This window comes from Ursus americanus, chromosome 21 (assembly GCF_024610735.1).
Source record: "Ursus americanus isolate L20-20 chromosome 21, mUrsAme1.1.p, whole genome shotgun sequence".
In the NCBI taxonomy this organism is placed as follows: domain Eukaryota; kingdom Metazoa; phylum Chordata; class Mammalia; order Carnivora; family Ursidae; genus Ursus; species Ursus americanus.
Window position 1 is genome coordinate 24,498,521 of NC_142147.1, and position 21,653 is coordinate 24,520,173.

The 21,653-nt window shown below is 38.6% G+C and overlaps 1 protein-coding gene across 8 annotated transcripts in view; it reads left to right on the plus strand.

The window, feature by feature from the left end:
- ZFHX3 (zinc finger homeobox 3) overlaps nucleotides 1–21,653 on the plus strand; it is a 1,292,716-nt gene that overhangs the window by 8,703 nt on the left and 1,262,360 nt on the right. The window lies entirely within an intron of this gene.

A 21,653-nucleotide genomic window follows, 5' to 3' on the forward strand; every position in this document is an offset into this window, starting at 1 on the left:
TTCCTATCTTGTGCCTTTTTGGGACTCAGGGAGATCTTAGATTGCCCTGCATCTAGCTGGGTGCAACCACATTGATTTGATAGCGCAGTGAGGGCGGTGGAATGAGGGTTTTCAGGTTTGGCTGCCTGTGCCACTTTTGGTTCTGGTGTGGCATGGACATAGGATTCTCTCTGCCTGGGGTGTCTTTCCCTCTATTATCTGCTTAGAGAACCCCTGCATCATCCTTTGGGTCTCAGTGCAGGACCTTTGCGAGGACACTGGCCCTCAGAATAGTTAGATTTATGTATTTGACATGTGGTCTGTTCTTGGACGCACTGTATCATTTAGTCTGTTTATTTCAGGCTCCGACAGTAGGATGAGTATTCCTAGAGGACAGAGATTTTGTACTGTTCCTCTTTGGATCCCAAGGCAAGCAAGTGCCAGAGTAGCACTTGATAATGAATATTTCTTTTCTTTTCTTTTTTTTTTAAGATTTTATTTATTTATTTGACAGAGAGAGACAGCGAGAGAGGGAACACAAGCAGGGGGAGTGGGAGAGGAAGAAGCAGGCTCCTAGCGGAGGAGCCTGGTGTGGGGCTCGATCCCAGAGCACTGGGATCACGCCCTGAGCCAAAGGCAGACGTTTAACGACTGCGCCACCCAGGCGCCCCGATAATGAACATTTCTTAAGTAAAATTCTCAAAGCCAGGCTTTTAGAAACTTATAATTTTGTGTTTTACTTTTGATTCTTTCCAGGAATGCAGGTAACTTAACATTTAAATTGCTGAGACGTCTATCACTGTGCTGACCTTTCAGTTGATTCTGAATGTTTTTAAAGTTTCCTTATTTTTGAGTAAGCCTATATGTGTAAATATAGGCTGGTTTGCAAATGAGGCCCTCAATTTGTGTCTTGCTTTTTGCTTACAATTTAACCTTTTCAGGGGTGGGTTTTGTTTTCCCACATATTCAACAGTGATGTGAGGTTTTTAATAAGTAAAAGAAATACCAAATACTAGTTTAATCACTGAATATTTAAGAATTAATATGAAATATTACTAGATATTGCTTCAGAAAAAATGCTTGGAAAGAAATACACCAAATTGTTAACAGTGGTTGTCCACAGGGAGTAATGACAATTAGTAGTATATTGAATTTTTTTTTTAAGATTTTATTAATTTATTTGTTGGAGAGAGAGAGCACACACAAGCAGAGGGAGTGGCCGGCAGAGGGAGAAGCAGGCTCCGCTCCGAGCAAGGAGCCCAGTGTGGGACTCAATCCCAGGACTCTGAGATCATGACCTGAGCCAAAGGCAGCTGCTTAACCAACTGAGCCAGCTAGGCATCCCTGCATTTTCTAATTGCTCTGTTTTTCAGTTTTTCCGTAGTCATATTATTATTATTGTTATTTTTGTGGAAATATGTTGACATATTAGCAGGGCAGAAGAGCGGTTTAATAGCACAGCCTCTACAGTCAGACAGTCCTGTCCACTTTAACATTCTCTGTTTCCTCATCTGTAAAAGTGGATGATAATATACCTACTAATGTACCCATATTAGCCAGACAATTCTTTGAGTCCCTTCTCTTTACTTTTTGTGTATCTTTGGAGATTTTTAGTTTGTGGTTACTGTGAGGCTTATATAAAACATCTTATAGATATAATAGGCTACTTTAAGCTGATAACTACAACTTCATTTGCCTGAAACTACCCTTTTACTCCCCCCTCCAACATTTTATGTTTTTGGTGTTATACTTTACATCTTTTTATATTGTATATCCATTAACAAGTTACTGTAGCTATAGTTATTTTTAATACTTCTGTCCTTTAATCTTTATAATGGAGTTAAATGATTAACACACCGTCACATTACAGTGTTAGAGTATTCTGAATTTGACTATATACTCATCTTCACAGGTGTGCTTTCTTTTTTCTCATATTTTCATGTGACTAATTGGAGTCCTTTCGTTTCACCTTCAAGGACTCCTCTCAGCGTTTCCTGTAAGGCAGGTCTACTGTTGTTACACTCCCTCAGCTTTTGTTTGGGAAAGTCTTTACCTGTCTTTCATTTCTGAAGGACATCTTTACTGGGTAAAGTATTCTTGGTCAGCAGCTTTTCTCTTTCAGAACTTTGAATGTATCATCCTGTTCTTTCCTGGCTTGTAAAGTTTCTGCTGAGAAGTCCATTGATAGCCTTATGGGGCGTTCTTTTATATGTGAAGAATTTTCTTGCTTTTTTCTGCTTTACAATTCGCTCTTTTTTTTTTAGACAGTTTATTATAATGTGTTTTGGAGAAGATCTCTTTAGGTTAAAGTAGTTTGGGGACCTACAATCTTCATGAACTCTCTCCCTAGATTTGTGAAGTTCTCAGCCATTATTTCTTTAAATAAATTTTTTGCTCCTTTCTTTCTTTTCCTTCTGGGACCCCCATAATGCATAGGTTGTTTCTTTTAATGGTATCCTGTAATTCCCTTAGGCTTTCTTCATTCCTCTTCATTCTTTTTTCTTTTTGCTCCTTTGACTGGATAATTATAAGTGATCTTTGAGTTCACTAATTCATTCTTTCTTTCTTTCTTTCTTTCTTTCCTTCTTTCTTTCTTTCTTTTTTTCTTTCTTTCTTTCTTTCTTTTTCTTTCTTATTCTAAGATTTTATTTATTTATTTGACAGAGACAACAAGAGAGGGAACACAAGCAAGGGGAGTGTGAGAGGGAGAAGCAGGTTTCCAGCCTGATGCGGGCCTTGATCCCAGGACCCTGGGATCATGACCTGAGCCAAAGGCAGATGCTTAACAGCTGAGCCACCCAGGCGCCCCTCACTAATTCTTTCTTAGTTTGGTTGTGTCTGCTGTTGAAAGCTGTCTGTCAGATTCCTCAGTCACTGTATTCTTCAGCTCCAAAATTTGTTTTTTTTAAATGTTTTCTATTTTTAAAAAGATTTTATTTATTTATTTGTCAGAGAGAGAGAGCACACAAGCACAGGGAGCAGCAGGCAGAAGGAGAAGCAGGCTACCCGCTGAGCAAGGAGCCCGAAGTGGGACTTGATCCTAGGACCCTGGGATCATGACCTGAGCCAAAGGCAGGTGCTTAACCGACTAAGCCACCCAGGCATCCCAATCTTTTCTATTTTTTTGTTGAACCTCTTATTTTGTTCTTATATTGTTTTCCTGATTTTTTTTTAAAAGATTTTATTTATTTATTTGACAGAGAGAGAGACAGCCAGCGAGAGAGGGAACACAAGGAGGGGGAGTGGGAGAGGAAGAAGCAGGCTCCTAGCGGAGGAGCCTGATGTGGGGCTCGATCCCAGGATGCTTGGATCACGCCCTGAGCTGAAGGCAGACGCTTAATGACTGAGCCACCCAGGCGCCCCTGTTTTTCTGATTTTTAAAAATTATTTTTATGTATTCTCTTATAGCTCTCTGAGCATCTTTAGAACAATTATTTTGAATTTTTGTCAGGCACTTCCATTTTGGGGTGGTCAGGTGCTAGAAATTTACTGTTTCATTTGGTGGTGTCATGTTTCCCTGATTCTTTGTGATCCCTATAGCCTTACGTAGGTGTCTGCATACTTGAAGAAGCAGCTACCTCTTGTAGACTTTATGGACTGACTTTAGTAAGGAAAGACTGTCACTTATAGGTGGGGGCCCTGCATCTAGTGGTGTGGGATACTCAGTTTGGGGGTGAGGGATGGTCCTGTGTCCAGGGGTATGTGGTATCTCATTGGCTTGAGCAGCTGTGGTGCTCCACATCAACTGTATGATCCTTGGTGATGAGAGCTGTGAGGGGTCAGCTGTGGTTGTAGGGTTGTTGAGGTCCTCATTGGTGCCTCTAGTTCCAGGAATAGGACCAGGGCAGCAGCAGTGGTGGCCAGAGTTGGTGGTATGCACACAGCTGTGGGGACCTGCTGCAGACACACATTCAGTAGTAAAGGCTGGGGCCAGCAGCAAGGGTTGGGGCCACACGCGTGTGAACAGCTGTGGGGGCCATGGCTGTTAGTGTGTACTTGTGTGACTGTGAGGGCTAGACATATGCATGTGCACTAACCAGACCATACTTACTTACTTTCTTCCTCTCCTCTCTTCTTTCTTTCTTTCTTTCTTTCTTTCTTTCTTTCTTTCTTTCTTTCTTTCTTTCTTTCTTTCTTTCTTTTCTTTCTTTTTCTTTCTTTCTTTCTTTCTTTCTTTCTTTCTTTCTTTCTTTCTTTCTTTCTTTCTTTCTTTCTCTTTCCTTCCTTCCCTCCTTCCTTCCTTCCTTCCTTCCTTCCTTCCTTCCTTCCTTCCTTCCTTCCTTCCTTCTTTTTTTAAGTAAACTCTATGCCCATCCTGGGGCTCAAGCTCACAACCCTGTGATCAAAGTTTTTTTTTTTAAATTATCAGACCATTCTTGATTGCAAGTAGTGAAACCCTATTCTAACCAGCTGAGTCTCAAAGGGAAATTTATTATCACATGTCCCAGGCAAGTCCAGGGGCCCTCTTTTTTCCAGGCTCAGATATTTTTGTTTTTGTTTTTCTATCTTTTAGCATCTTTCAGTGTTTTGGCTCCATTTTCAGACCTGTTTCCTACTAGTACAAGGAAACATGTTGATGGCTACAGATAGTCGCAGGTTTAAATCTTTAAAGGAAGGGAGACCTTGAACTCCAAACCTTTATTTATGGAATTTGTTTAGCCTTTCCACAACTACGGGCTTTCCCTGAACTAACTAACCACTGTGCTCAGAGTGGTTATGTCCACTTTGGGATCTTTATGGGCATGGAGCAACTGTGATGGATTAGCTCACCAGGACCACGTAGAACGGAGAAGGAAAAGGGAATGTTGTAATCAGAAGTGGGGAATGAATGCTGAGCAGGTGAAAACAGCAAGTCTGTCCTGTGATATAAATTGCTTAGCACAGTTTGTAGAACATAAGAAGAACTCAGAGATGTTAGACATCATTATCATTTGAGTGTAGAGTCATCATCATTGTTATATTTTACAGCAGATTATAAGAATTTTTAATTTTTATTACCTGATGTTTATGTTTTAAGTAATCCAGCAGAACAAGAACTAAAATTCATGTTTCATAGTTGCTGAATATTTCTTTATCCTTATCTTTTGCCTCAGGTATTTTTCGTTTATGAAAATACATTTTTTAAAATACCTATTTCTAAATGTGTTATTGATCATTTTGATTTTTCAAATGGCTAATTGTTGCATGATGACTTGATTAAAGAGGTTTTTCCCTTGTTTTATGTTTTACATAAGTGATGGCCCTGTGTGTTGTTCTGGATGGTTGTTATTCCTCCTGTTGTTGTCATATTTCATTTAACTGCAAATTAAAAAGAACTAAAAAAATTACAGCAATTTCTAGTTTATATCCAGGAAACAGAACTCTCCACAGGACCCCTTGCATGGTACAAATATGTTGGAAAACTATTTTCCATTGTGCTTTGAAAGCCTGTAAGCAGGCCATGATGGCGCACACTTCACCAATCTTGGATGAAGCCCAGAGGGACTGCACTGCATAGACTGTAGGGAATCTCCCATCTGAAGAGTTAATTTTCTCTCAGGATCAGTGTTAGGGGCTGCTGTGATTACAACTAGACACTTTAAGATTGGTACAGGAACACTTACAACAGTTGACTATAGAAGAAAACCCAGAAGGTCGGTCTCATTCAGCCCTGGGAGCTCCTTTGGTTTGAGCCTCAAATACCTTTATTTTGAATTTACCTCTTCCTTGGATTACAGATGCTGTCAGCTTTAGTAAAAAGAATTCATTACATTAACATAAATAAGCAAACAAGTAGTTTCATTTCTTTAATGTTTTAAGATGTCAGGAAGGCCACTTTTGTCTTTTGTTTCCATTCTGATTCTTTTCAGAGCACTCTTAATGGCTGTGTAAAATTAAATATTTCTTTTCTTCTTGGTTTTATCTAAATTTTAGATGCAGATTTATGAATTTAGTATCAAAACAATTACAAGGTTTGAAGACAGATGAAGCTTTTCATCTTTTTAAGGAGGGAGATATTTTTTCTTATTTTCTTTAAGAGAGTAAATCAAAGAAGCTTTTTTTTTTTTTTTTTTTTTTTTTTAATTTGAAAAGCTGGGTCAACAATATTAAGTAACTGCTCTGGAAGAAAAAAAATCAACCGTAATCCTAATTTCAAATATAGCCTCTAGTTTTAGTTTTGTATGTACCTTTCAGTTTTGGATTTATGCATACATACCTTATTAAGTTGAAGTTAAGTTTTAATGCACCTGGAAAAACTACAGAGAGGGAATTTGAAGCACGTTTAATCAATATGAAGTTGGTATACTTCATATTTTAAAAATAGAGCAAGGCTTGTCAATAGTAAATTGCAATTTTTTGCTTTCTCTAAGAAAAGGAAAGGGAAGAAGTCTTTTATTATTTTTTAAAAGATTTTATTTTATTTATTTTAGGGATAGAGCACAAGTGAGGGGAGGGGCAGAGGGGGAGAGAGAATCTCAAGCAGACTCCACACTGAGTGCAGAGCCCCACGTGGGGCTTCTTCTCATGACCCTGAGATCATGACCTGAGCTGAAATCAAGAGTTGGACGCTCAACTGACTGAGCCACCCATGTGCCCTGAAAAAAGTTTAAAAAAAAAATTCCCCCCAGTGATGTTATTTCCTTAAAATCCTTCTAAACTTTTCCAATGCCTATGGGACAAAAATCTGAACTTTAGGAAGGTATCTAAGACGCTAGCCAACCTGGCCTCCACCAGCCCCTCAGACCTCTTGCCTTCTGCAAACCAGCCTGAAACTCCAGCCATTTCAGCTCTTACCTGCCATGTGCTTTTCTCTGTGCTTATCCCACTTTTTGAATTGTCTTTGATGACCTTATATACCAGAAGAATTTCTAGGTCTTTCTCAAGGATCCCACTGGAGAACTGGGAAGTTCGTCTCTACTGTTGGAGTTTTCCTTGCGTCCCCAGGCACTGTTAGTTCCTCTGTCTTCTGGGTCCCCACAGCACTTTGTGCATCTTTCTAATATAGTGCTTATCATGCTGTACAGTAATGTTTCATTTGACATGTGTCTCTTCTGCCCTAGGGTATGTGTAAGGACAGCTTAATCATCTTTTTAGCATCTGCCCCTAGCAAGAGTTAGACATTCATTACCCATACTGTGAAGCCTGGGTGGTATGTTAAACAGTGCATCTGTAACGTGTTGGTCAGTGATCTTTCAGCATGTGAAAACAATTTTTTCTGTAGTTTCCTATTTAGCCTCCCTACACACAAAACAAAGCAACACAAAGCCAAACCACATGCGGAATGAGCACAACTCTGATTACAAATTTCCTATCAATGCATGTAATTTTATATATACCGTTGTTTCAAATATAAATGAAATTTGTTGAAATGTGAGTGAAAAATATATGGACTATTATTGAAGCAATTCCAAACCAAAATGTTATATTTTCTGGGTACCAGTAATTTTTGAAAGGTACTGTATACAATTTTAGGTTAGTGTCAGATAACCTCTTCACCTTCATTTCTCTCTTAACATCTTTTATCATAATTTCTGAAGCTCCCCTTTGTAGTTTGAGTTTAAAGTCCTGAGGCAAGCTCTTCAGAACTCTAACACCTGCTTAGGGCTGAACTGGCAGGGGGAGAAATTGAAAAGCAGTGAAGTCTTTTCAATAAAGTACTTAGCATTTTAAATAGTAGATGTTTGGGGAAAAAAATAATGGTAATAATAGTATTGGAAACTCTCCTACCACCCCATGCAGGGAGAGGAATGTGAAGCTGTTTGGTGGATTCATACTCTGAGTTCTCAAAAATCTTCATTTGCAAAGATAGTTCAGATTTGATTTTGATCAAATTAAACTACTGAGAATGTAGACTTTTCCTTGAGCACAGATTTATACTTTCTCTTTTAAAATTCAAACCCTTTCCTCTGACATCAAAGAGAAAGGATTCAAGGCTTTTAGAATCTTACTCTAAGATACCAAGAACCCTAGGATAATGGTTAGAAAATTAGGAAGAGAGTTTTGAAATAATTAAATTTTGGTTCTCATCTGCTATTGTATATTGACTACAAATTCCCATAGTCCAGGTTAATGACAAAGTTTTAAAAAGGTGCATGTGTTTTTTAACCCTTAATGATTTTATGTTATTCCCAAGAATTTCTGGAGCCTTTTAAGATTCAGAGGCCTGTGGTGAACTTTTTGAGGTTGTATCTTTTAATTTTTTTGATCTTTTGTTCTGTAGCTAAAGAAAATTGTTTAATTTGTTTTTCCAGTAGAGGGAGACATCTGACCATGAACGTGGTACTGCTACTTGCCAGGAGTATTCTGTAGCCCATTTTATCAATATACATAAAAAACTCAATGTTCAAATTAACTAGTTCAATAAGTAATTTAGCTCATTGATTTTTGGGCATATCCTAAGTGCCATTACAAGCTACGGATATTTTAAATGCCATTACCTAATAGAAGGAATGTTTTAAGCACCTTTTATTGATTTTATTACTGCTTTATTTTGCTGTCTTGGTTTAAAATCATTTTAACCACTCCGTAATCAAGAAGAAATATATCGTTGGTGAAATACAGTCAATTTCCTAAAAACCTTTGACATCGTTAAATAAGGAATTACAGTTGTTAAATCATGTCAGGCAATAACTGAGGGACAGAAGAGATATAAAATTTGGAGCAGTGGGCCAGCATACCAGTAAGCCACGCTGACCTCTGACATTCACATTCTGCATGTGACAGTCACACTTCAGGTTTGCTTATGGTTTTTGTATCAGCAAGAAAGATTTGAAATCTCAGGTAGGAAGGAGGGTGGAAGAGTGATAGCAAGGTGTGATCCAGGGACAATTACAGTGACTTTTAATCACTTTGTGTGATTTTTGGTTAAAATTATTTTCTAAGCAATTTCAAATTTCATTTGCTTTTCTTGCTAGATTATAGTATATTGATATTCCGCATATGAGGGAACCAGAGCACTCACAGGGGTCTTTGTCACTTCTTTCTTTTGCTCATTTGATTTTACATTAGCAGTGTTGCTGAGCTGATCAGCTGGTAGACAGACAAGGAATGTGGTCCATACACTGCTTCATCAAAGAGGCGCAGAAGTGGGTAGTGAGCACTGAAGCTCGATAGCAGCCTGCTAATGAGTTGATTGCATTGACATGTGATGTAATTTAACTGTAGAGTGGCAAATATCAATACCTGTATATGATTTGGCAGATGGTTGTTGAACTGTGATTAGAAGTTTAGAATGATTCCCGGTAAAAGACCACCTGGCAGTAACCCAAGAACAGAGAACTGAGTTTTCCCCATTAAATGGAATAGGTCCAAAAAGTCAAGTGTTTTGATCATTAATAGAATCTTTCCTTTTCTTTTAACAAATGTTAGCTTCGAGAGGAAATTGATAATTATGCATAGGTCTATTAAATGATCTTCGGGATAGCTCTTTTCATTCCTTCAAATGAGCTCATATCTACAGCAGTGGCAGTTACTCACTGGCAAGGAAAGAAAACTAGTTAAAATGCTGATAGATGTCATTTCAGTATATTGGGGATGTTGGAAACATCTTTGTAGATTTAATCTATTTGAGGCTGAAAACCAGATTTTTTTCTAACAACATAATATAAATATATAAATAATATAAATATGTCTAATAATATTATTTTATAAATTATATAAATATAGTAAGAAATAAGCTATACCGAGTATCTCTTATATGCAAGACATTCTTGTAGGTGTTTGAAATATAAAGAACACCAAGATGATGCCTTTCTTTCCGTCAGCGGACATGCAGTACACATCCTATGGAAGAGTTGGAGTAAAGGGCAGAAACTATGGCAGCGTAGGGAAGAGTAATGGGTTTCCTCTGTGGAAAGAGGAAATGTCAGGGAAGGCCTATGGAAGTGTCACTTAAAATAGCTTTAGAACAGTTGGAGATGAGCATTCAGAAGTAGAGAGACCAGCAATACAAATGCTTTTTTTTTTTTTTTAATCGGGTTTATTTTTTAGAGCAGTTTTAGGTTCACAGCAGAATTGGGCAGGAGGTAAAAAGAGTTCCCATATGCCCTCTGACCCCACATGTGCACAGCTTCCCCCACTATCAACATCCTGCATCAGAGTGGTACATTTGTTACAACTGATGAACGTACATTGACACATGTTGTTATCACCCAAAGTCCATAGTTTACATTAGTGTTCACTCTTGGTGTTGTACGTTCTGTGGGTTTGACATATGTATAAGGACATGTATCCACCATTACAGTATGATACAGAATAGTTTTACTGCCCTAAAGATCCTCTCTGTTCCACCTATTTATCCATCCGTCCCTCTTTCCCAACCCCTGTGAACCACTGATTTTTTTTTTACTGTTTCCATAAATATAAAAGGTTTTGAAAATTTTGAAATGTTTACTATATACCATTATATACGTGTGTGTGCTGTATGAAGAACAATGAAATAAATAAAATGTGTTCACCTTCCTGTATAGATCCTGTAGAGATACTAAAATATTACCAATACTAAAATATTACCAATATTTTTGAAGCTCTGATGTGTTCTTCCCCAGCTGCTCCCTTCTACCCTGCCAATACTTCTTCTTCTTCTTTTTTTTAATATTCTTAAACCTAGTTGCAAAGCATACAAAAACCTGGGTCTTTCAAGTCTCACCACCCCCTAATTCTTTGGTTAGATCCATGCAAGATGAAGTGAAGGAATAGGTTGATGTTTGTCTAGTGAATTCAGATGGTATGGAAAGCTTTTTTTTTTTTTTTTTTTTTGGTAGTTAGGAAGTGGGAGTTCTAGATAACCCAAATGACTATCAAAATCATTTGAAATAGGAAATAGTCTGACTGATTCAAATTATAGCTCTGCTTTGCTTTGAGCTTTATAGACTTTTCTTCTCTTGCTCAGTACATTTAGATGGAATGACTAAACTAATCTCAGTGCAATGTGATAGACACACGTGTTTGATTATGGAGACTCATTCAGAATTTCATGCATTTAGACTTCATGTTAGCATGGAATGTTCATTTTTAAATCTAGCAACAAGTCTTTCAGAATTAATTTTTAAAAAAGATTTTATTTACTTATGTGACAGAGAGACAGCCAGCGAGAGAGGGAACACAGCAGGGGAGAGGGAGAGGAAGAAGCAGGCTCCCAGCCGAGGAGCCCGATGTGGGACTCGATCCCGGAACGCCGGGATCACGCCCTGAGCCGAAGGCAGACGCTTAACGACTGCGCTACCCAGGCGCCCCTCAGAATTAATTTTTAATTTGGCTGATGGCCATGCTCTTCTCTTTTCATTTTGTAGTTTCATAGGACTTATAGGTGAACATATTTTATATTAATAGCAATGGTATGTTGGAAAGAACTCTAGGATACAAACGATGTTCTTTCCCCCACCTCTCAAACCCACTCTGTGCCAGTTTTTCGCCTGCATCTGTATGAGATCTTGGACACACATTTTAGCTTTTCCAGCTACTCTTAGATTTAAGAAAATATACTGTGGTTACTTCTGGTCATAAGAACAGTCTAATTTCAGTAATAAAAATGACCAGTTCAGTGTAACATTCTGACCTTTATTAAAGTTCAAGCCACTCTTCTTGCCCATCATGGTGTTACTTTAGGTTGAGAAGCCCACGGTAGGAGGTAGGGATGGGTTGACTTCTCTTTTTCTTTCCTAGAGGAGCTTCTCTTCTGAATCCATTCCACCCCCAGGGTGGGAGCTGGCAGAGGTGAGGAGGAGGCATGGGGACAGGGAAAGTCTTAGCAGTCCTGCACTGATCTGCTGGTGGTGTTCTCTGGGCTTTGCAGATGCTCAGCGCTGATTTTCAAGATGTACTCTCTTGAGGTCCCCCTCTGGAAGTGGCAAACTGCAAGTGACTGCCTCTCCTCTGGCTGCATTCCAGGGTCTATCTCTAGTCTCTTGCTCCTGAGGGCCACTGACACTTTTGGAAATGGATCTATTTTAAAGTGATATGATGGCCTCTCTTTTCCATAAGGGCCACTCATACACTTGTGTGGGGATTAAATGAAATGACATATGTAAAGCTCTCTTCCTGGCACACAGGTATTGAACAAACTAATGAGTTATTCACTGGGTGCCTTCTCTGTGGAGCACCTTACAAGTGTAAACTTTTTCCTATCTACCAATCCTGTGAAATGTATTTAAAGGAACTCTAAGATATATTAGTTTATTTGCAAGGTCACACAACTGGAAAAGTGGCTGAGCTTAGATTTGCACCTAGCTCTGTCCAATGCTGGAGTCTCTCTCTGTTCCTTTGGACTATGGTCCACTGCCTTCTGAAACAGCCTGGCATGGGTCTTAATGTTCTAAACCATGGGAAATCTGGTTAATACCATGGATGTTAGTGCCCATTCTATTTTTATCAGTTTCTTAAATGTCAAGTGTGCTATAAATCTATATGGATGCTCTCTTGGATACTTTCACTTGACCACATTTGTATGACATTTGTACAATCTGACTTCCTTGACACAAATCCTTTATATCCAGGTGCTTTGAACAGATTTCTACTGGTGAACCCAAGCAGAGATTCAAGTAAATTCATTGTAATAATCCAGACAGAACCTGGATTCCAGACAAACACCTCAGTGTGTCATAGAGGTTTGTAGCACATGTGTTCTGGGCCTCCTGGAATAATCTCTGGCAGTAGAGAGAGAGGACAGTGTAGTAGGTGTACGGTGGATTGGTAATGACATGTCTTTTTTTTTCTGCCTCCCGTGGTTCAAGGACTGATGACCGAGTCTGAGCTATTAAAGGTCTGTGCCAACTGCCCCAGATGACTCCCAGAGTGACCTGTGCAGATTGCAAATCTCAACAGAGAGACCTGGAAGAACATGGATTCTTGTTTATTCCCATTCATTTAGGATGATGGGTTAAGAAAATTTACTTTGGAAAAAATTGGCCAGAGAGAGACTAGGATAAAACAAACCATAGAAAGGAAACAAAACCTCTGGAACATTCATTTTGTTTCAGCAAAATGTTACTCGTGAAATCCTAATGATAAATCTGGGTCCTGGATCTACACTGCTATGAAATGTGTACTTAATCAGAATGCTTTAAAAAACCTACATTAAATTAGCTAGTCCCCTTTAACTTTATGCCTATGAAGCTGCAAAGTGCCTCAACTAGACAATTTGAAAGTCCCATTTTTATTTGCCCTTGTCGCTTGGGTCAAAGTGAAGTTGAACTCCAGTTTGTAAACTGGCCAGTTTCTGGTTTACAGATAGTTATTCAGCCAATTTCTATGGATTACTAACCCTTTTTTCCTGTGCTGTGGAGATATTGTCAGAGGAAAATACTTAACAAAATTCTTATTTTGTGCACTGTAAGGTAAGTGAGGTCTTATGAGAAGAACACCATCTCTAGCTAGTCGCGTTTTAGCTCTATGGAGAACTTAGCAATAATCAGGAAAAGGCATTTCTTGCTTTTTGTGCCTCACTTTCCTTTGCAAGAAAGTACAACTAATAAAACCTGCCCTTTAGGACTTTGTAAGGCTGTTGTGGCAAAGTATTTTGAGCTCCTTGGAGAAAAAGGCTACTCAGTGAGGTAGCTTTGTTATTCCTTTTAGCGTCAATTATATTCTGAAATATGATTTCAGAATTTCAGGATCCCAGGACCTATGATTGAACTGGCAGCTGATCGATTCAGTGGAATTTAAAGTTTTCTTTCTTGACACTGAACTGAAATTTGCTTTGGCTAAAAGAGGTAAAGTATACAATTATGGTCAGAAACGTAATAATAAATCTACTGTAACAACCTTCTTTCCACCACATACCTTTACTGGTATTTATCTGAATATCCAGCTTCTAAAAACTAGAAGAGATTGTAATTTCAGTGGCAACTCACCAGCAACTCTGTGAGTATATGAAGCCATTTCAACTGTGATCTTTTGTTTTTCTAAAGTGTGTGTCTGAAACGTTTTCTTTCCTTTGGTTTTGAAAATTAAAAAAAGGAGACAAACAGTTAAGAGTACAGAAGTTCTACCCATGCTTCTTTTTCTACACCTTCAGGACTAGCAAAATCTTTAATAAGAGACTTTATTTGTACAAAGCAAAACTTCAAAACCACTCAAAAGCTTTTCTTATTAACTGCTGTCAGTCCTGTGATTTACAGAGGCAATAAAGAACTAGAGGGGGCACATTTATCATGGAGTTCAGCACACCAGGAGCCATTTTCTGTGGCGGTAAAGGCAAGTGATAAAACGAATTCTTTTGTTCTATAACCAAGACACATTCTCTGTTCCCTGTTCTCTAAACTTGGGCACGCCAGGCTTCTCTGGTGGCAACTTGGCACCACCTCATCTACACTCAATGATAAATTGTTAACATGAAAACACTGATGATACACCTGGAACACCTGGCTGTGAATGGTGCTACATATTTATTTAAACACACAGCAGTTCGCTGCCAACATATTTGTAGTATTAATTCTCAATTTACTTTGAACAATAATTTGTGTGTGTGTGCTTTTTTTCTTTTCAGAAAGGAGTAGGTGGGAATATTAATAGTGTGGGGTTTGTTTAGTAAAGAGCGTAGAAATTTGGATTTTGAATCTCAGTTATCTTGTTGTATCAAAGAATGCTTCATCTGAATTTTGATGCTTTAAAGTGGGACAGTTCCAGTACACATATTTTCAATTTACTTTGTGTTTGATTTTGCTTTTTCTGTTTTGTGTTCTGGGCAAGCAGGTGTGATACAGACACTTTTAAGCTGTCTCTTAGCATTGAGTCCACATTTTGAGTTTTTGAAATGAATTCATCAGAGTTTGAGCTAAGCTGGACATAAAGGCTACAACAGTTTTGTTGTTTGGGAGACTTACAAAAAGGAGCATTTTTGAATATTTTATAATTGAGTACATCCATCATCCAATAGTATTTATTAAGCACTTACCTGTGCGTGACAATGTGTTGGGCACAAAGATTACCGGCAAAAAGGTCAATGATTTGGAACCAGAGACAGTGGTAATATTTACACTTAGGGGAAAATGAACACAAATGTTAAATCATGAATGTTATTTCTAATGGAGCAAGTTATGTAGTTAATTTAGTCTCTGGAAAAGACAAGGACACTCAAGTAACATCTCCTGGCATTTTCCAGTTATGCAATCACTAACTATGCTCCTTATTCATGTATTAGTGAAAAATAATATTTTCAAAAGACAGTAGTAAAGCAGAGGACATGAAAAATCCAGGAAAAAAAATTCTGGTCAGGTGCTTTTGTGACTTGTTGGTCATTCTTACAAACCTTTAGCTGTTGAGAAATTTAGAATGGAATTATGTGGGATTTCTATTTATCTGTCCGTTCTTTGCAACGTGTAATATAGTTAAAGTTATTCTCTTGCTTCTGTCACTATCAGTTTCTTTTCATAGGTAGGGGAAATAAGTCCTTCTGTCAGTAATTTGGCAAAAGTGCTGAAAAGCGCATTATCCCTGTTGGAAAGAAAGCAAACCACCTCTGGTATGTGAGGACCTGGCTGGCTTCATAGAGAGAGATGAGCCCAATGAGAAGCTTCCAGTGAAAGATGGTGTTTTGTTTTCTGAGAGATACTGACCATTAGTCATTCTTCTTGAATCCACCTAACGTTTTCTCAGAGTAAATGTAGGTACCCCCCACCCCCAAAACAAATTTATCAGTTTAGATGATATGAGATAGACCAGGAAAAAAAAAAAACAGTCATTTGAATAAAGAAGTCACATTCCTTCTGTATTTTATGTTGTATTCTGTACACTTGGGAAGGGACCACATCTGTCTGGAGGATGGTGAGAAATTGAACACTACAATTCATGGTGTGCTTCTTGTATAGTATTTCCTTAACCAAAAGGGAGCAGCTGTTGGGTAGCAGAGAAAGCATTGTTACCAACGTGAGCATATGGAAGCCTGAAGCTTTGGCTAATTTGGATGTCTGGGCACCATTGCAGAAAGACCGTCATAATTATTTGCTATGATTTTAGGTCCACACTTCACTGTTGGAAGGAAAAACTTTTTACAGAGGCTTACTCTTTCATATGGCTTTGAAGGGAATTGCGTTTTATTTCTGACACTTATTGTATTGTAAAATCTCTAGTCTCTGATATTTAAAGGTGGAAACTTTTAACTTTCTCTCTTAAAAAAAAACAACTCTAGGGACTTTTTAGTACTATAGCCTCTCAAATAATCCTCAAGCTTTGAAAAATGAAATACTTTATTTTATGAAGCAGTTTTGGGGTCAATTTTTTTTCCTAAAATGTATGCTTTTATGTTGGATAGTTTAAAGACCAGCTGTTAACTGAAACCAACCGTCAACGAAGTTGCGTAAAGTTGTGTTTCCTATTAGTCTTGTATCTTTCCTATTAGTCATTTATGAAAGGATACAGGAACATCTAAGAGAGCTCCAAACAAAATTGGAAAAACAGATGTCGAAAGCATATTGGCTTGATGGTTTGCTATTTTTTTTAAATAAAAAAGGAGCTTAGTAATTATTAATGGATTATGAAATAAGGCTTCTGTTGCTAATGTACCACAAAATTATTTGTAGTTGCTTGCAGTTGAAAATGGTGTTTTAGTAGAATTTCAGAGAATCAGAAAAATGAGTTAAAGTTTATGCCTGGGAGCACCATGAAGGAGGAACTATGACATTTTCAAGAGTTGGGCATGTATGAGCCTCCAAAGGTGTGTTTATTAGGTTGTCATGGTGAGCAGTGAATTAAAAAAATAACAAGACTGCTCCTTGGGTAGTTGTGACTTATTGGTAGTTATCTTTACAAGAGTTCCATGCTGACTTAAGTAAAGATCTTCAGGGAAAAAAAAAACAAACTTTATTTTTCAAATAAATTCAGTTAAGAGCCTACAGGCTTCCATGACACTGCACTGAATTATTATTAATGTGCACTGCTGTGAGAATAATGCTTGCTGCTGCTTAACAATAACCCCGTCCTCTGGAATTTCAGGAAAGTGGTAGGAAAATGAGAGGCAGATTTAAGTGCTGCTGCTGAATTAAAAGTGCTAGTTGATGGGCACAACTTTTTATCGTTACTTGTACAAGGGAGTGTCGAAAGAGACCGTTATTCAGGGTCAGGTTACATGTGGGACTGGTGAAGTTATTTGAGTGGCATTTTTGGCAGGCAAGGGCATTGCTTCTGACCAAGCAAAGGTTCATTCAACCTATTGCCTTTACCTGGATAACCCATTTTCATTCTCCTGAGAGTTATGTGTGGTATTTCTTGAAGGCAGCGATATGATCTTTTAAGGGTCTTCCTTGTTGACTTTAAGGGTCTGTTACTAAAATCAAATATTGGGCACATCATTGCTCATTAGCACTTTTTAACTTGGATGGTTAGTACAGTTGCTTTGAAGTTCCTCATTATCACGACAAATACCTTTTCACTTAGAATTATCTTTAAGCCAAGTTCTCCCAGCTGGCATTTTCAAAAGTATATTCTATTCCCAGTAGTCTTTCCTCCTCTCTCTCTCTCTCCTCTCCATCCCCCCCCCCATCCCATCCTTTAGCCATGCCGGACTGTTTGCTATTCTCCACATATGCCACCTAATGTCTTGCCTCTTGAGTGTCTAATGTCCTATGTGCCTTTGCTCATGCTGTCCCTGTGGAATGCTCTTAGACCAACTCCTGTGCATTCCATAAGGTTTAGATCACCTTCAGAGAATGTTTCCCAAATTCTTACATATACTTCTGTGGAATTAACTTTCCCCCTTCCTCCTGTCCTACTGCCACCATGTATTCTTTATTAAGTTATTTGTGAATGTGTTTCCCTCCTTCCATGGATGGTGGACCCTGGAAGTTGGGGCAGTGTGATTCTTATCTTTGTATTGTGCATATGGTCAGGTTTAGCACCTCACGCTATTATGCAGGGCAGGTAATAGATAAATCTTCAGCGTTTGGAATTCAGTCATAGGTGATTGCAAAGTCCACATAACAGGAGACATTCATGGAGTCCAGAAACTATTAACTAGTCATTTAATTGTAATTCTAGTGGGTGGAGTTTAATTTTATTTATTTTATTAGGGGAGGACTCACCGCCATTAGGGTGACAGGTGCTGCTGAAGGGGTGGAGTTGGTGAAGTTCCTTCTGCTGTGCAGTGTTTCCCTCTGCCTCTTGTGCCTTTGCACAAACCATCTAAGTACAGCTTCCTGATGGGGTGGAGAAAATTCAACAGGCAATCTGAAAGCTGATATTTTGGAGTACATTTAAAATGCTTATTTAAGGTGCATTTGGTACCTTTTTCAACTAATCCTGAATTTTCCACAAATTCATAGGGATATAAGAGATCATCTAAAGCCAGTACCTTCCCTAGGCAGAAATCTCTTCCTAGCCTTCCTCATTGTGTCTGCTTCAACACATCAGTGATATGGAGATTGCCTCTCTGACAATCACCAGGTGAGGAAAGCTGGTGAGGAGGAAAGCTGGTGAGGAGGTAAAAAGTCTGTTCCTGTGATAGCTTGTCCACAGTTTAAGACCCTTTTTCTCTTAAGTTTTCTTTTTTTCTAAGCTGAGTATTTCTGATTTCCTCCACCATGTGAATCTAGCTTCCCATCCAGTGTAGCTAATTGAGATGGACACCTCATCACAGTCAACCGTTCCACTGGCTGGCCAGTGACCAATCCAATTTTCTTTTTTTTTTTTTTTAAAGATTTTATTTATTTATTTGACATAGAGACAGCCAGTGAGAGAGGGGACACAAGCAGGGGGAGTGGGAGAGGAAGAAGCAGGCTCCCGGCGGAGGAGCCTGATGTGGGGCTCGATCCCAGAACGCCGGGATCACTCCCTGAGCCGAAGGCAGACGCTTAACGACTGTGCTACCCAGGCGCCCCCAATTTTCTGTCTTTGGATTCTGACCAGAGACAGAAACTGTAGCCAGTTAGCTGTAGGGCATTGAGCTAAATAAAGGGTCATGTGGGGTAGAGGCCTGAGTTAGCACCAGGGCAAGCCAAAGTCAGATGAAAGCTAAAGTTATGTTGGAACTGAAACCACAAGTAAGAGGAAGCTGGGTGTAGAGGGGATGGAGAGAATCAGTGACAGGACTCATGCAGTCTCAGAGAGAGATGAAGAGAGAGGCTGTGTCAGTCCCCAAAGGTAGGGCCTTATGGGAACTGAAACTGGGAAGTCTTCTATGGCATCAGCAATACTGGTGTGTGGCACAGGAGAGGGAATGCCAGCAGTTACTCAAGAGGCAGTTTAGTGCTCATCTCTTGAGGCAAGAGTCATTAAGATCATGGATGCTGGTATGAGACTGCCAGGGTTGAGTCCTATCTCTGCGACTTACTACTATGTAACTCTGGGTTAATTACTTACTCTTTCTCTGCGTGTTGGTTTCCTCACATGTAGAATGTGTGCAATACCAAGACCTGCATTACAGGATTATTGAGGGATCAAACAAATTAATGTGCGAAAAGCATTTCACCTGAAAGAGTATCTGGCCCCCAAAACGTTAGCTATTACTATCACATAAAATAACAGTTGTGCTTGTTTTTAAGCCCTATTTCTGAAAGTGAAATATAGTGGTTAAGATGGTAGACTCTAGAGTCTGACTGCCTGCCTGGTTTCAGATTATACCATTTCCACTCTATGACACAAGTTATATAAGCTTATTGTACCTTGATTTCCTCATTTATCCAAAAGGGGTAATAGTGGTACCTATCATGCAGCAATTCTATGCAGAAAAAATGAATTAGTATGTGTAAAATGTTTGGAAAAGAACTTGGATAGAAAGGATCTCAATAGATAATTTACAATGTATTAATATACCATTATAATATATTGTTAATTAATAATTATATTAATAATATAATAGTAGTTATTATTACTTCTTGTGACTGTAGCATGCCTTTGGGTTCTCATTAAGACACATTATCTTTATAGAGCTATAGGAGACCTAAATATATTTACTTGGATGCAATTCTATCTCATTTTTCTTTAGAGGGATCGTAGTCTCTCTGATGGTCATTTCCAGCCAATGTAGGGCTTCTCCAGGAGTCTTGAAGGTAAAGTCTGGAGATGTCTTGTAGGCAGTAGAAAATGTGGTTTTGGAGTTCAAAAAGAGTTCTAAAATAAAGATAGAGATTTGAGTAGGTATAGTGGAAATCATGGGAATGGACAAGGTCACCTTGGGAGAATGTCCAGAATGAAAAAAAGGAAAGTTTTGGGACAGATAGATCCCTGGAAGGGGGCTTTGGGTATAGCAGAGATTTTTGAAGTTGGGTAGAGGGTGATAGAGGAACATGAGCCAGCAGATAAACCTCATTGTAGCCAGACAAGTGATACTTACAGTGAGTATGATTGTAAATGTACTAAGTGTAAGGCATTGCTTCAAGCTCTTCATTCATGCATTGAATCTTCTCAACAATTCTTACGTAGTTAGTATTATATTTTCACTTTATAGGTAGGAAATGAGATGCAGAGAAATTCAGTAATTTGACTAAGACTGCAAAGCTAGCAGCTGATAAAGCCAGAGAGTTGGAACCTAGATAATCTGATTCTAGATCTTATAATCTTAATGATTCTACGAAATGGTCTCCAAGAGCAAGTAGAAGGAAAATCAGACTAAATAAAGACAAAGGAATTATCTCTGTCAGATTTAGTATTTATCTCTGTTAGTATTCAGTATTTAGATTATAAAGTACATTTAGATGGTTGATGTTTTTTATTTTGGTTTATCTTTCATTAACTGTTTTAAACCAGCAGCACATGATGTTATTTGGCAGTAGCACTTCACAGCATATTCAGAAGCTAAATGACTGTCAATTAGGAATTGAAAGTGTATTCGTCAGTTTTTGCTGCAATAATAATGCATAACAAGCAAGCCTAAGATGTTAGTGGTTTACAGCCATAAACATTATTTCTTGCTCATGGATCTGTGGTTTGGCTCTGATTCAGTCTGCAAGATGAGTTAGGTCTGTTCCACATCTGTATTAATTTGCTATGGCTACCTTAACAAAATGATGTAGACTGTGTGGCCCAAACAACAGAAATTAATTTTCTCACAGTTCTGGAAGCTAGAAGTCCAAGATCAAGGTACCAGCAAGTTTGGTTTCTTCTGAGGCTCCTCTCCTTGTCCTGCAGGTGGCCGTGTCTCTTACCTGTGTACGCAAACAGTCCTCGTATCTATTTGTGTATCCAGATTTCCTTTTCTTACGGGACACCAGTCGTATTGGATCAGGTTCCACTTTAGCAGCCTCATTTTAACTTAATCACCTCTTTAAAAACCTCATACCCAAAAACAGTCACATTCTGAGATTCTGGGGGTTAGATTCTGGGGATTCATATTTTGGAAGATTTTTTAGAAGACGTAGTTCAGCCTGTATCAATGTGTCTCCTCATCCTACATGACTCAGTTCAAAAGTCACTTTCTCCATGATGTTTCTGTTTCCCTGAGGCAAAGCAGGTGCTTCCTTCTCTGTTTTCTCACTGCACCTCTGTTTTAACTTTTATTACTTTTTAAATTATAACTTCGTGTAACTCAGATATCAACTCTTCTGTTCTTTGCGTCCAGCATCATCATGATCAGTATATGTGCTGGGCCCATGAGGATGAAAGATCAAGCACTGTGTTGGGCACACACTAAAGGCCATCCCCACGACAAAACCCCAAATGATAACTGCCACTATCACCTACTATATGGAAACAAAAACCAATAGTAAATATTCAAGTTCACTCTGTAGAAGTCTTAAGAGAAAAGTTGATTTTGGAGGGGAGGCTGA